This window comes from Arachis stenosperma, chromosome 10, assembly GCF_014773155.1.
Source record: "Arachis stenosperma cultivar V10309 chromosome 10, arast.V10309.gnm1.PFL2, whole genome shotgun sequence".
NCBI classification, from domain to species: Eukaryota; Viridiplantae; Streptophyta; class Magnoliopsida; order Fabales; family Fabaceae; genus Arachis; species Arachis stenosperma.
Window position 1 is genome coordinate 83,343,166 of NC_080386.1, and position 13,772 is coordinate 83,356,937.

Below are 13,772 nucleotides of genomic sequence, written 5' to 3' on the forward strand. Positions count from 1 at the left end.
TCTTCAAATGTTGGGAATGCTGGATCCATGGTGTTCAGATGTTCTCCAATATAGTTCAGCTTGATTTGACTATTAATGTTGTAATCGGCTTGGACTTCATATCTTGCATCTTGGAGGGTTGTAAACTCATTGAGAGTCCTTATGGTTTCGGCCTGCATTTGTGCTAACTTCCCAAATGCCTCATGAGATTGAAAGGCATGCTCCTCTTGCATTGCAATGAACTTTGATTCAAACTCATTTTGTTGGTTCATCATTTTCAGCTGCCATTCTCTTTGTTCTTGTTGATGCTTCAAGTACTGTGAATGGTACTCTTCTTGCCTCTCTTGAATTCTTGTGTATTGGTGTGACAGTCTTCCAATTGCTTCTTGCATTTGAGTCATATCCATATTGCCATGTGGGACATAGTGTGGCTGTTCCTCCTCCTCTTGTGGTTCTTCTTCTAGGTGTAGCTCATCTTCTTCCATTGATTCTTCTCTTTGCCTTCTTCCATGTGATCTTCGGCCGTGATGTGCTTCGGGAGTCATTGTCATTCTTTCAATGGTTATTGGCAGACCTTGGCTTATCCACTTTGGATTCTCATCTTCCATTGGTACTTTAGCCTTCACACATAACCTCCAAATGGTACTTGGGTAGTACAACCAAGACCCGGCCGCATTTTTCTCAGCAACTCGTTGGATATCTTTTGCAAGGATCTCATGAACTTTGATCTCTCCTCCCACAATGATGCAATGTAACATCACAGCTCTCTCTCTGTTGACTTCTGAGGTGTTCACTGTCCCCAGGATTGATCTTTTTATCAACTCATACCATCCTTTCGCTTCCGGGGTGAGGTTATATCTCTTCAAATACTTATATTTATTCTTGCTATCCCCTTCCCACTCTGAGTCTTCCATACAAATGTCTCTAGCAATCTCATCATAATCTTGGTCTTCATTCAACCTTTGGAAGTATCCTGGTTCATCAAAGCGGACTGACTTTAGTCCCAGGACTTTCTTGATTGCATCCGAGCTAAAGTCTACTTCCACTCCCCGCACATAGCTCTTGTACGTTGGGGGTTCACGCATGTCAATCCTGGGGACATTTGCATAGAACTCTCTTATGATTTTGGCATTGATTCGGGTGTCTGGTGATACAAGTTCCTCCCACCTCCTCTTTCGAATTTTGTCCTTCATTTCTTGGCATCCATCATTCGGCAATAAGAATGGAACTTCAGGATAAATCCTTTTCTCGTTCATCCATTCCATTTGCACTTGATGGTCCCAGGACTTGAATCTCCCTCGGTCATACTCACGGGTGTTCTCCCCCACCATGGGTTCTTTTCCTTTTCTTCGTTTGGTTCTTGAGGAGGAGGCCATGATCACTTAGTTGGTGGAGTTTTGTAAAGTTAGAGGGGGTGTGAAGGGTGTTAGAAAGTTTGAAGTGAGTTTGGAACAAGGTGAGACCGAACTGGTTGGGGGCAAGAATTGATGAAGGGAGGTTTAGATTGTTGGAAAGAAGTGTTGTACCGAGCTTATGATGAAGGATGAAAGAATCGAGGTTTCAAAGCCACAAGGATTCGGTTATGTGCATGGCTTAAAGGTGGTGAGCTTTTTAAATGAGCAATGAAGGGCTAGGATGCAATTGGACTTATGGGAATCAAAGGTATGTATGTAAGGATGAATGAAGACAAAATTTGCTCCTTGCCTTGCCTTTACCGTGACCATCTCTGAGGAATGGCAGATTTCTTTTTTGAAGCATGTGAAGGAATTTTGTCCTCATGCTGTACTTTCCTTTGTCTTGTCCTTTTCATTGAAGATTCTTTGACCTCCTAGTCATCACAACAATACAACATGCATTAGTCTTATCCAACCGTAGCAAGGGTTGTTCTTTTTATAACAAAAATGTGAATAATCAATTCTTACAATATTTGAACCGTGACACTCTCTTAGGAGGACACCAAACTTAATGTTTGGTCATGTGCAAAGAAAATAAGTCTCTTCCTCCAATTAGTGCAATTCAAATGTCAAATGTTCATAAGAATTGTTTTTGTTACACTTTCTTTTTCTCTCTTTTTTTCATGAAGGATCAATTGTGTCTCTAAATTGGTACATCAAAGCTTGATGGACACCAAACTTGTTTCTTGACAAATGGTGCCTCACAATTGATGCCTTCATTACCGAAAAAGAATTTTTCTATTTATGAAATTTTGGAAAGTAACAATTGTATGATTATTGATGCATGAATTCCTAGTTTTCATGAAGTTATTTGAACACCAAACTTAGTGTTTGGCTATATGCTTTATCAAGGCATTTTAAGCATGCAAAACAAGATTATTTGTAACATTGGTTTAGTATGCTTGAAGGCACACCAAACGTCAAAATTTTCAGCATATGTTTCAAAAGAAATGCATGTAGTCCATGTTCATGAAAAGGGAAGAAGATTCATGCTCAAATGATCATAACTTATTGAATTTAAAATGACATGAATCTTAAATCATGGGTTGCCTCCCATGGAGCGCTCTTTTATTGTCATTAGCTTGACAGTGAGGCTTTTTTTATGGTGGCTGGTGCTTGTAGGGCCTCAATTTGTCTCCCCTGACTGTGATTCTCTTCCTTGTTTTCTGATGTTCAATTTCAGCATGCTCTAAAGAGAGTATGTTGCTGACAGTGTAGTAGTCCTCAGTTTGTTGGTTTGCACCCAACTGTTGATATATTAGTTGCACTTTGTCACCTTTGGACAGCCCCTCTGTTGGGATCCTCCTGTTCTTCCAACCCCTTTTTGTTTTGTTTCTGTGTTTCATCTTTCCTTTTGTTGATCTTTCTTTTCTGGCCATGGGCTTCTCTTGGGGACCTCTCTTCTCAGTGGCTAATATTCCAATGTCTTCTTGGGCTTCTTTATTAATTTGCACACTCCTAGGCCTTGGGGTGTTGCTGTGACTTTCCTTATCATTTTCTTCCTTTAGCTGTGATCCTCCCTTATCAATTTCCATATAGTCTTTCTTCTTTTCACTAAATTGTGCCTCTGGTAAGACCTTCAGAATGACACTGTGATCATGCATCCTGAGAGTTAACTCCCCTTTCTCTATGTCTATGATGGCTCTAGCGGTGGCTAAGAATGGCCTTCCTAGTATAACAGAGTCACCATCATCCTCGTCTGACTCTAGAACCACAAAGTCAGCAGGATATATGAAACTGTCCACCTTAACCAACAGATTTTCAACTACACCCCTAGGGTGCACCATTGACTTATCTACCAGCTCCAGCGACATTTGTACTGGTTTGACTTCTTCTATATGCAGCTTTTTCATTAGGGAGGACGGTATCAAATTAATACTTGCTCCGAGATCGCACATTGCTTTAGTGACGGTCACTTCCCCAATGGTGTAAGGTAACAAGAAACTCCCTGGGTCCTCAAGCTTGGGAGGCAGCCCTTTTTGAATCAAAACTCTGCATTCCTCAGTGAGTGATACGATTTCCTTCTCAAGCCAACTTCTTTTCTTATTGATAAGCTCCTTCAAGAACTTGGCATACAAAGGCATTTGCTCAAGTGCTTCAGCTAGAGGGATATTGATTTCCAGCTTCTTGAAGGTCTCAAGGAATTTGTGGAAATGTTGGTCCTTAACCTCTTTGTTGAATCTCTGAGGATATGGCAGTGGAGGTGTGATGCTCTTTCCTATTTGCTGTTGTCCTTGAGTCTTTTCCCTTGAGCTTTGTGGCTGGTTGTCTTGTTCTTTGAGTTCCTCAGTGCTTTTGGTTGGCACCACAACTTGCTCCTTAGCTTGATCTGCTTTTGTTTGCTTCTCACCCTCTGTTGGTTCTTTGATGCTCTCTGTTTGCTTCTTTGTAGTGTCATTGTTGCTCATCAATGTTCTCCCACTTCTTAATTGTATTGCCTTGCATTCCTCCTTCGGATTTGGGATTGTGTCACTAGGTAGTGAGCTTGAAGGTCTCTCAACAGAAATTTGCTTGGAGATTTGCCCGATCTGCCTCTCTAAGCTTTTTATTGATGCTTCTTGGTTTTTGGTTGCCATTTCTTGGTATTTCATCATTTTGTCCATCAAGGTCTCCAGGTTTGTGAGTCTTTGGGATTCAGGTGGTGCTTGTGGTGGGTTATGAGTTGTAGGTGGTGGATGGTGGGCATTTTGGTTAATGGGTTGGTTATTGGATTGGTACTGGTTGAGGTTGGGGTAGTTGTTTTGAGGTTTTCTATAGGTGTTTTGGTTGGTTTGATGCTGGTTGTAATTTTGGTTGTTTCTTGGGTTGTTTTGGTTTGAGTTCCTCTGCCATGGTTGTTGGTGGTTTTGAGTGTCTCCCCATCTGAGATTGGGGTGATTCTTCCATGAGGGATTGTAAGTATCACCATAGAACTCATTTGGATTAGAATGCATGTACTGGACTTGTTCCTGCTGCTGCTCTTCTTGAGCTTCTTCATTTTGCCCCCATGTGGTTGATGGTTGGCTAGTGTTAACTGCTGCAACTTGGAGGCTATCAATCCTCTTGGTCATTTGCTCAAATTGTTGTTGAATTTGCTGCTGCATTAGTTTGTTTTGAGCCAGGATTGAATCCACTCCTTCTAGCTCCATTACTCCTCTTCTTTGTGATGGTTGGCGGTTTCTTTGATGAGCAAAGAAATATTGGTTGTTGGCCACCATATCAATGAGTTCTTGGGCCTCCTCTGCAGTTTTCATGAGTTGCAAGGAACCTCCAGCCGAATGATCTAAAGATTCCTGGGACTTCAGTGTTAAGCCTTCATAGAAGTTTTGCAGCTTCTCCCATTCATTAAACATAGTAGGGGGACATTTTCTGACTAGAGCCTTGTACCTCTCCCATGCCTCATAGATGGGCTCACTCTCCATTTGTGTGAATGTTTGTACCTCGGCCTTCAACCTTATAACCCTCTGTGGTGGATAAAACTTGGCGAGGAACTTGGTTACCAAATCATCCCAGTTGTTAATGCTGTCCCTTGGAAAAGATTCCAACCATTGAGTGGCCTTATCCCTGAGAGAGAATGGGAATAGCATCAGTTTGTAACTGTCAGGAGGCACTCCATTAGTTTTGACAGTGTTGCATATCCTCAAGAAGGTGGATAAGTGTTGATGTGGGTCTTCAAGTGATCCTCCACCAAAAGAGCAATTATTCTGAACCAAAGTGATGAGTTGTGGCTTAAGTTCAAAATTGTTTGCATTGACATTTGGAGCCAAGATGCTGCTTCCACAATGTCTAGGATTGGCAAAGGTATAGGAAGCCAAAACTCTCCTCTGAGGTGGGTTGCCATTGTTGTTGTCTGCTCCACCTGGTGGATTAGTTGAATGTTCCTCCATATCTTGAAATTCTTCTTCGGATTCCTCTTCTCCAACAATATTCTTCCCTCTTTCAGCTCTTCTTAGCCTCCTGAGAGTTCTTTCATCTTGTTCATGAAGATTTAGTGTGCTTCTTCTTGTACCTGACATACAAGCATAACAAGAGAAATTCACAACCCAGTGATGTTTCAATTTACTGCTAAATTGAAGTTTTAGTTAGTTTAAACAATAAATCAAACAGTTAGTGGGTTAATCAAAAAATAAAGAAAAAGTGCTTGATCTAAATTACCACCTCACTTAATCATTGTCAATCTAATCAATCCCCGGCAACGGCGCCAAAAACTTGATGTAGCGGAAAACGATCCGACACAAAACTCACCGACAAGTGCACCGGGTCGCATCAAGTAATAAAAACTCACGGGTGTGAGGTCGATCCCACAGGGATTGAAGGATTGAGAAATTTTAGTTTAGTGGTTGATTTAGTCAAGCGAATCAAGATTTGGTTGATTGATTGGTGAATTGCAGAATTTAAATTGCATTGAAAGTAAAGGGAATGGGAAATTGGCATGAATTTAAAGAGAACAGAAATTAAAGTGCTGATTCTTAAGAAACAAGAAATTAAATGGCAGAAACTTAGAGTGCAAGAAATGTAAATTGCAAAATCTTAAAGTGCAAGAAATGTAAATGGCTTGAAATGTAAAGGGGATTGGGACTTGGAGTTGCAGGAATTAAACAAAGAGAAGTTAAATTGCATCAAATAGAAAGTAAATGGGAATTGGGGTGAATCGCATTCAAAACAGAAAATTAAATGAACACATAAAGCAAGAGACAGAGAATTGAAATGGTAAACTTAGATCTCAGGACCCAGAGACTAGAAAACCAAGTCTAGATCTCAATGCCTTCCTAGATCCAACAAGAACAATAGCAAGAGAATTGTAAATTGCAAAGAAAATAGAGGAAGAACAATTAACAGGAAGCTAAATTCAATTGAGCAGTAAAGAAAAAGAGAGATCCGAGGATGAGATTGAAACAGAATTCCTTCAATTCTCCAACCCAAGATCCAAGACAATTGTAATTGAAATTAAAAGCAATAAAACTAAGAGGAAGAGAATGGAATTCTCCTTCCCAAACTAAGAAACTAAAGATCACTCAGTAACTAGAATTCCAAAGGAAAGCTCTATGAAAATCAGAAAAGAAAACTCCAAAAAGGGAACTCCCCGAATAACTTGAATTCTAGCCTATTTATACACTTTCTTTAATTGATCTTCAAGCCTTGAGTTGGGCCTTTGCTCTTGGTGAAATTGGGTTGAAAGAGGCCTTGGTTAATTGCTCTTTGAAGTTTGGAGAGAAACCCAAGTGAACCATTTGAACCGGATTTGAGTTTTGCAAAGTTGGATTCAAAGTTTGAGTTGAAGTTAGGGGGCTAACTTTGAGGCCAACTTTTTATATCAGCAACCCCAATTTTCTGATGCCAACGTTGGTGCCAAAGTTAGGGGGCTAACTTCAGCGCCAACGTTGGCCCTTCCTTATGCATGAATGGCGCCAACATTAGCCTCCAAGTTTGGGGGCTAACGTTGGCGCAAACTTTGGCTAACCCTGGAGAGAATTGACATGCCAACGTTAGCCTCCAAGTTTGGGGGCTAACGTTGGCGCAAACTTTGGCCACCCTGGAGCATAATTTCTCATGCCAACGTTAGCCTCCAAGTTAGGGGGCTAACGTTGGCGCAAACTTTAAGTGCCCAGGGAAGAAATTTCAACTTCTCAAGTTAGCCTTCAAGTTAGGGGGCTAACTTTGAGGCTAACTTTTCACCAAAAGTTTGTGCCAAAGTTTGAGGGCTAACTTCAACTCCAACTTTATATTTCCTGGTTCAATTTCACTTGTTTCATTGTTCCCTCTTTGCTTCTAGCCACTCCTTCTTGCTTCAACTTTTTTCCAAGCTTTCTTCACCTATCATAAATAAACCAAACACATCAAAGCTATGCTCAAAATCATGAGATGTTCAATCTATCATAATATGCAACAATTATAGCTTCAAACCTCATGAAATTACATTAATTCACATATGGTTGATTAAATCAAAGGAAGCATGAAAATCTACCCAATTGGCTTGCTTATGGCTCAAGAAAGTGCATAATTTAAATGAAAACAAAAGAAAAAGACTATTGAAACTAGGCTAAGATGACTTGTCATCAATTATCAATGAAACTTAGCTCCAAATTAGATGAGCGGGACTAGTAGCTTTTTGCCTCCGAACAGTTTTGGCATCTCACTCTATCCTTTGAAATTCAGAATGATTGGCTTCTTTAGGAACTCAGAATCTAGATAGTGTTATTGATTCTCCTAGTTAAGTATGATGATTCTTGAACACAGCTACTTATTGAGTCTTGGCCGTGGCCCAAAGCACTCTGTCATCCAGTATTACCACCGGATACATACATGCCACAGACACATAATTGGGTGAACCTTTTCAGATTGTGACTCAGCTTTGCTAGAGTCCCCAATTAGAGGTGTCCAGGGTTCTTAAGCACACTCTTTTTGCCTTGGATCACAACTTTATTTCTTTCTTTTTCTTTTCATTTTCTTTCTCCCCTTTTTTTTTTCTTTTTCGTTTTTCTCTTTCTCTTCTTTTTTTTTTCGTTTTTTTTTATATTCACTGCTTTTTCTTGCTTCAAGAATCATTTTTATGATTTTTCAGATCCTCAGTAACATGTCTCCTTTTTCATCATTCTTTCAAGAGCCAACAATTTTTAACATTCATGAACAACAAATTCAAAAGACATATGCACTGTTCAAGCATACATTCAGAAACAAAAGTATTGCCACCACATCAAACTAATTAAGCTAGTTTTAAAGATGAATTTGAAATCCTGTACTTCTTGTTCTTTTGTGATAAAAACAGTTTTCTTTTAAGAAAGGTGATGGATTCATAGGACATTCATAACTTTAAGGCATAGACACTAAGACACTATTGATCATAAGACACAAATATAGACAAACATAAGCATGAAAATTTCGAAAAACAGAAAAACAAAGAACAAGGAAATTAAAGAACGGGTCCACCTTAGTGATGGCGGCTTGTTCTTCCTTTTGAAGATCCTATGGAGTGCTTGAGCTCCTCAATGTCTTTTCCTTGTCTTTGTTGCTCCTCTCTCATGATTCTTTGATCTTCTCTAATTTCATGGAGGAGAATGGAGTGTTCTTGGTGCTCCACCCTTAGTTGTCCCATGTTGGAACTCAATTCTCCTAGGGAGGTGTTGATTTGCTCCCAATAGTTTTGTGGAGGAAAGTGCATCCCTTGAGGCATCTTAGGGACTTTATGAGGAGGAGGATCTCTTGTTTGCTCCATCCTTTTCTTAGTGATGAGCTTGAGGTCATGCCTTCTCAGTTGAACCGGCTTCCCTCTTGAATTTCTCTTCCATTGGGCATCCTCTTCACAGATATCTGTGAGGACTTAGTCCAACCTTTTGATCAAAGTTGACCCTTCTTCATGGCCACAACTTCATAGAAGTGGTCTTGATGCACCCTTGAGATGAATCTCTCCATCTCTCATGACTCGGAGGTAGAAGCTTTTGCCTTCCCTTTCCTCTTTCTAGAGGTTTCTCCGGCCTTGGATGCCATAAATGGTTATGAAAAAACAAAAAGCAATGCTTTTACCACACCAAACTTAAAAGGTTTGCTTGTCCTCGAGCAAAAGAAGAAAGAAGAGAGTAGAAGAAGAAGAAATGAGGAAGAAGGGAATGGCTTTGTGTTCGGCCAAAGAGGGGGAGAAGTGGTGTTTAGGTGGTGTGAAAATGAAGGAGTGAAGAAGGGTTTATGGGGTAGAGGTGTTGAGGTGATTGGTGAATGGGTGAAGAAGAGAGATAGTGGTGGGGTTGGTGGGGATCCTGTGGGGTCCACAGATCCTGAGGTGTCAAGGAAAAGTCATCCCTGCACCAAATGGCATTCAAAATCACGTTTTGAGCCATTTCTGGCGTTAAACGCCGGGCTGGTGCCCCTTTCTGGCGTTTAACGCCAGGTTCTTGCATTTTTCTGGCGTTTAACGCCAGTCTGGTGCCCCTTTCTGGCGTTAAACGCCCAGAATGGTGTCAGACTGGGCGTTAAACGCCCAACTGCTAGCCTTACTGGCGTTTAAATGCCAGCAACATCTTCCTCCAGGGTGTGCTATTTTTCTTCCTGTTTTTCATTCTGTTTTTGCTTTTTCAATTGATTTTGTGTCTTCTTATGATCATCAACCTACAAAATAACAAAAAATAACAAAAGAAATAGATAAAATATAACATTGGGTTGCCTCCCAACAAACGCTTCTTTAATGTCAGTAGCTTGACATAGGGCTCTCATGGAGCCTTACAGATACTCAGAGCAATGTTAGAACCTCCCAACACCAAACTTAGAGTTTGAATGTGGGGGTTCAACACCAAACTTAGAGTTTGGTTGTGGCCTCCCAACACCAAACTTAAAGTTTGACTGTGGGGGCTCTGTTTGACTCTGATTTGAGAGAAGCTCTTCATGCTTCTTCTCCATGGTGACAGAGGGATATCCTTGAGCCTTAAACACAAAGGATTTTTCATTCACTTGAATGATCAGTTCACCTCTATCAACATCAATCACAGCCTTGGCTGTGGCTAGGAAGGGTCTGCCAAGGATGATGGTTTCATCCATGCACTTCCCAGTCTCTAGGACTATGAAATCAGCAGGGATGTAATGGTCTTCAATCTTCACCAAAACATCCTCTACAAGTCCATAAGCTTGTTTTCTTGAGTTGTCTGCCATCTCTAGTGAGATTCTTGTAGCTTGTACCTCAAAGATCCCTAGCTTCTCCATTACAGAGAGAGGCATGAGGTTTATACTTGACCCTAAGTCACACAGAGCCTTCTTGAAGGTCATGGTGCCTATGGTGCAAGGTATGGAAAACTTCCCAGGATCTTGTCTCTTTTGAGGTAATTTCTGCCTAGACAAGTCATCCAGTTCTTTGGTGAGCAAAGGAGGTTCATCCTCCCAAGTCTCATTTCCAAATAACTTGTCATTTAGCTTCATGATTGCTCCAAGGTATTTAGCAATTTGCTCTTCAGTGACATACTCATCCTCTTCAGAGGAAGAATACTCATCAGAGCTCATGAAAGGCAGAACTAAATCCAATGGAATCTCTATGGTCTCATTTTGAGCCTCAGATTCCCATGGTTCCTCATTAGGGAACTCATTGGAGGTCAATGCACGCACATTGAGGTCTTCCTCAGTGGCGTTCACTTCCTCTCCCTCCTCTCCAAATTCGGCCATGTTGATGGCCTTGCACTCTCCTTTTGGATTTTCTTCTGTATTGCTTGGGAGAGTACTAGGAGGGAGTTCAGTAACTTTCTTGCTCAGCTGTCCCACTTGTGCCTCCAAATTCTTAATGGAGGACCTTGTTTCAGTCATGAAACTTTGAGTGGTTTTGATTAGATCAGAGACCATGGTTGCTAAGTCAGAGGGGTTCTGTTTAGCATTCTCTGTCTGTTGCTGAGAAGATGATGGAAAAGGCTTGCCATTGCTAAACCTGTTTCTTCCACCATTATTGTTGTCGAAACCTTGTTGAGGTTTCTCTTGATTCTTCCATGAGAAATTTGGGTGATTTCTCCATGAAGAATTATAGGTGTCTCCATAGGGTTCTCCTAAGTAATTCACCTCTTCCATTGAAGGGTTCTCAAGATCATAAGCTTCTTCTTCAGATGAAGCTTCCTTAGTACTGCCAGGTGCATTTTGCATTCCAGACAGACTTTGAGAAATCAAATTGACTTGTTGAGTCAATATCTTGTTCTAAGCCAAAATGGCATTCAGAGTATCAATCTCAAGAACGCCTTTCTTCTGACTTATCCCATTGTTCACAGGATTCCTTTCAGAAGTGTACATGAATTGGTTATTTGCAACCATTTCAATTAGTTCTTGAGCTTCTGTAGGCGTCTTCTTCAGGTGAAGAGATCCTCCAGCAGAGCTATCCAGAGACATCTTGGATAGTTCAGAGAGACCATCATAGAAAATACCTATGATGCTACATTCAGAAAGCATGTCAGATGGACACTTTCTGATCAATTGTTTGTATCTTTCCCAAGCTTCATAGAGGGATTCTCCATCCTTCTGTCTGAAGGTTTGGACTTCCACTCTAAGCTTACTCAATTTTTGAGGTGGAAAGAAAATTGCCAAGTAGGCATTGACTAGCTTTTCCCATGAGTCCAGGCTTTCTTTAGGTTGTGAGTCCAACCATGTCCTAGCTCTGTCTCTTACAGCAATAGGGAATAGCATCAGTCTGTAGACCTCAGGGTCAACCCCATTAGTCTTGACTGTGTCACAGATTTGCAAGAATTCAGCTAAAAACTGATGAGGATCTTCCAATGGAAGTCCATGGAACTTGCAATTCTGTTGCATTAGAGAAACTAATTGAGGCTTAAGCTCAAAGTTGTTTGCTCCAATGGCAGGGATAGAGATGCTTCTCCCATAGAAGTCGGGAGTAGGTGCAGTAAAGTCACCCAGCACCTTCCTTGCATTGTTGGTATTGTTGTTGTTTTCGGCTGCCATGGGTTCTTCTTCTTTGAAGATTCTTGTCAGGTCCTCTATAGAGAATTGTGCTTTAGCTTCTCTTAGCTTTCGCTTCAAGGTCCTTTCAGGTTCAGGGTCAGCTTCAACAAGAATGCCTTTGTCTTTGTTCCTGCTCATATGAAAGAGAAGAGAACAAGAAAATATGGAATCCTCTATGTCACAGTATAGAGATTCCTTGAGGTGTCAGAGGAAAAGAAAAATGGGAGACAGAGGTAGAAAATTCGAACTTATCAAAGAAGATAGAGTTCGAATTTTGCATTAAGGAATAGTGTTAGTCCATAAATAGAAGGATGTGAGAAGAAGGGAAGTAATTTTCGAAAATTAAGTAAAAGATTTTGAAAACATTTTGAAAAACACTAATTGATTTTCGAAAACAAAAGTGGGAAAGAAGTAAAGTGATTTTTGAAAAAGATTTTGAAATTAGAAATTAAAAAGATTTGATTGAAAACTATTTTGAAAAAGATGTGGTTGAGAAGATATGATTGGTTTTTAAAAGATGTGATTAAAAAGATATGATTGAAAAGTTATGGTTTTAAAAAGATGTGATTGAGAAGATATGATTTGAAAACAATTTTAAAAAGATTTGATTTTAAAAATTAATGACTTGCCTAACAAGAAAAGATATGATTCAAACATTAAACCTTTCTCAACAGAAAAGGCAACATACTTAAAATGTTCAATCAAATCATTAATTGTTAGTAAGTATCTCTGAAAAAGGAAAGAAATTGATTTTGAAAACATTTGATTGAAAAGATATGATTTGAAAAAGATTTGATTTTGAAAACTTTGAAAACTTGAAAAAAAATTGATTTTGAAAACAAAATCCTCCCCCTTGTGCCATCCTGGCGTTAAACGCCCAGAATGGTATCCATTCTGGCGTTTAACGCCCAAACTACTACCCTTTTGGGCGTTAAACGCCCAGCCAGGCACCCTGGCTGGCGTTTAAACGCCAGTCTGTCTTCTTCACTGGGCATTTTTGAATGCCCAGCTTTTTCTGTGTGATTCCTCTGCAGTATGTTCTGAATCTTCAATTCTCTGTATTATTGACTTGAAAAGACACAAATTAAAAATATTTTTGGATTTTTAATAATGAGGAATAATCAAAATGCAACTAAAATCAAATAACAATGCATGCAAGACACCAAACTTAGCAGTTTGTATACTACTGACACTAACAAAATGAGAATGCATATGAGAGATAACAAAACACTCAAGTCAATAGAATTCAAAGATCAAAACAAGGAAATCATCAAGAACAACTTGAAGATTAATGAAGACACATGCATAAATTCGAAAAATGCAAGAAGAACAGAAACATGCAATTGACACCAAACTTAAAATGAGACACTAGACTTAGACAAGAAATGTTTTTGGTTTTTATGATTTTGTAATTTTTTGGATTTTTTGAAAATTAAGTGGAAGAAGAAAATAAAGGTATCAAAATTCTTAATGAGAATTCCAGGAATCATGCAATGTTAGTCTAAAGCTTTAGTCTAAAGGAATTAGACATAGCTAGCTAAGCTTCAGCAGGACATTGCATTCAAGAGCTAAATTGATGATGATCAATCAGCTTTGGTGATGATAAGAACATCACCTTGAAACACTAGAATTCATTCTTAAGAACTCTGAAAAAAATACCTAATCTAAGCAACAAGATGAACCGTCAGTTGTCCATACTCGAACAATCCCCGGCAACGGCGCCAAAAACTTGGTGCGCGAAATTGTGATCACTACTTTTACACAAAACAATCCCCGGTAATGGCTCCAAATACTTGGTGCTCAATACCATGGCATAAACACAACTTCGCACAACTAACCAGCAAGTGCACTGGGTCGTCCAAGTAATAAACCTTACGCGAGTAAGGGTCGATCCCACGGAGATTGTTGGTATGAAGCAAGCTATGGTCACCTTGTAGATCTCAGTCA

General features: G+C 39.9%; 1 non-coding gene across 1 annotated transcript; it reads left to right on the forward strand.

Annotated features, from left to right (window-relative positions):
- Positions 1 to 11,316: 11,316 nt before the first annotated feature.
- Positions 11,317 to 11,420, forward strand: LOC130959199 (small nucleolar RNA R71). The gene has a single exon (XR_009078295.1). It is a non-coding gene; the product is annotated as a small nucleolar RNA R71 (small nucleolar RNA).
- The last annotated feature ends 2,352 nt before the right edge of the window (positions 11,421 to 13,772 follow it).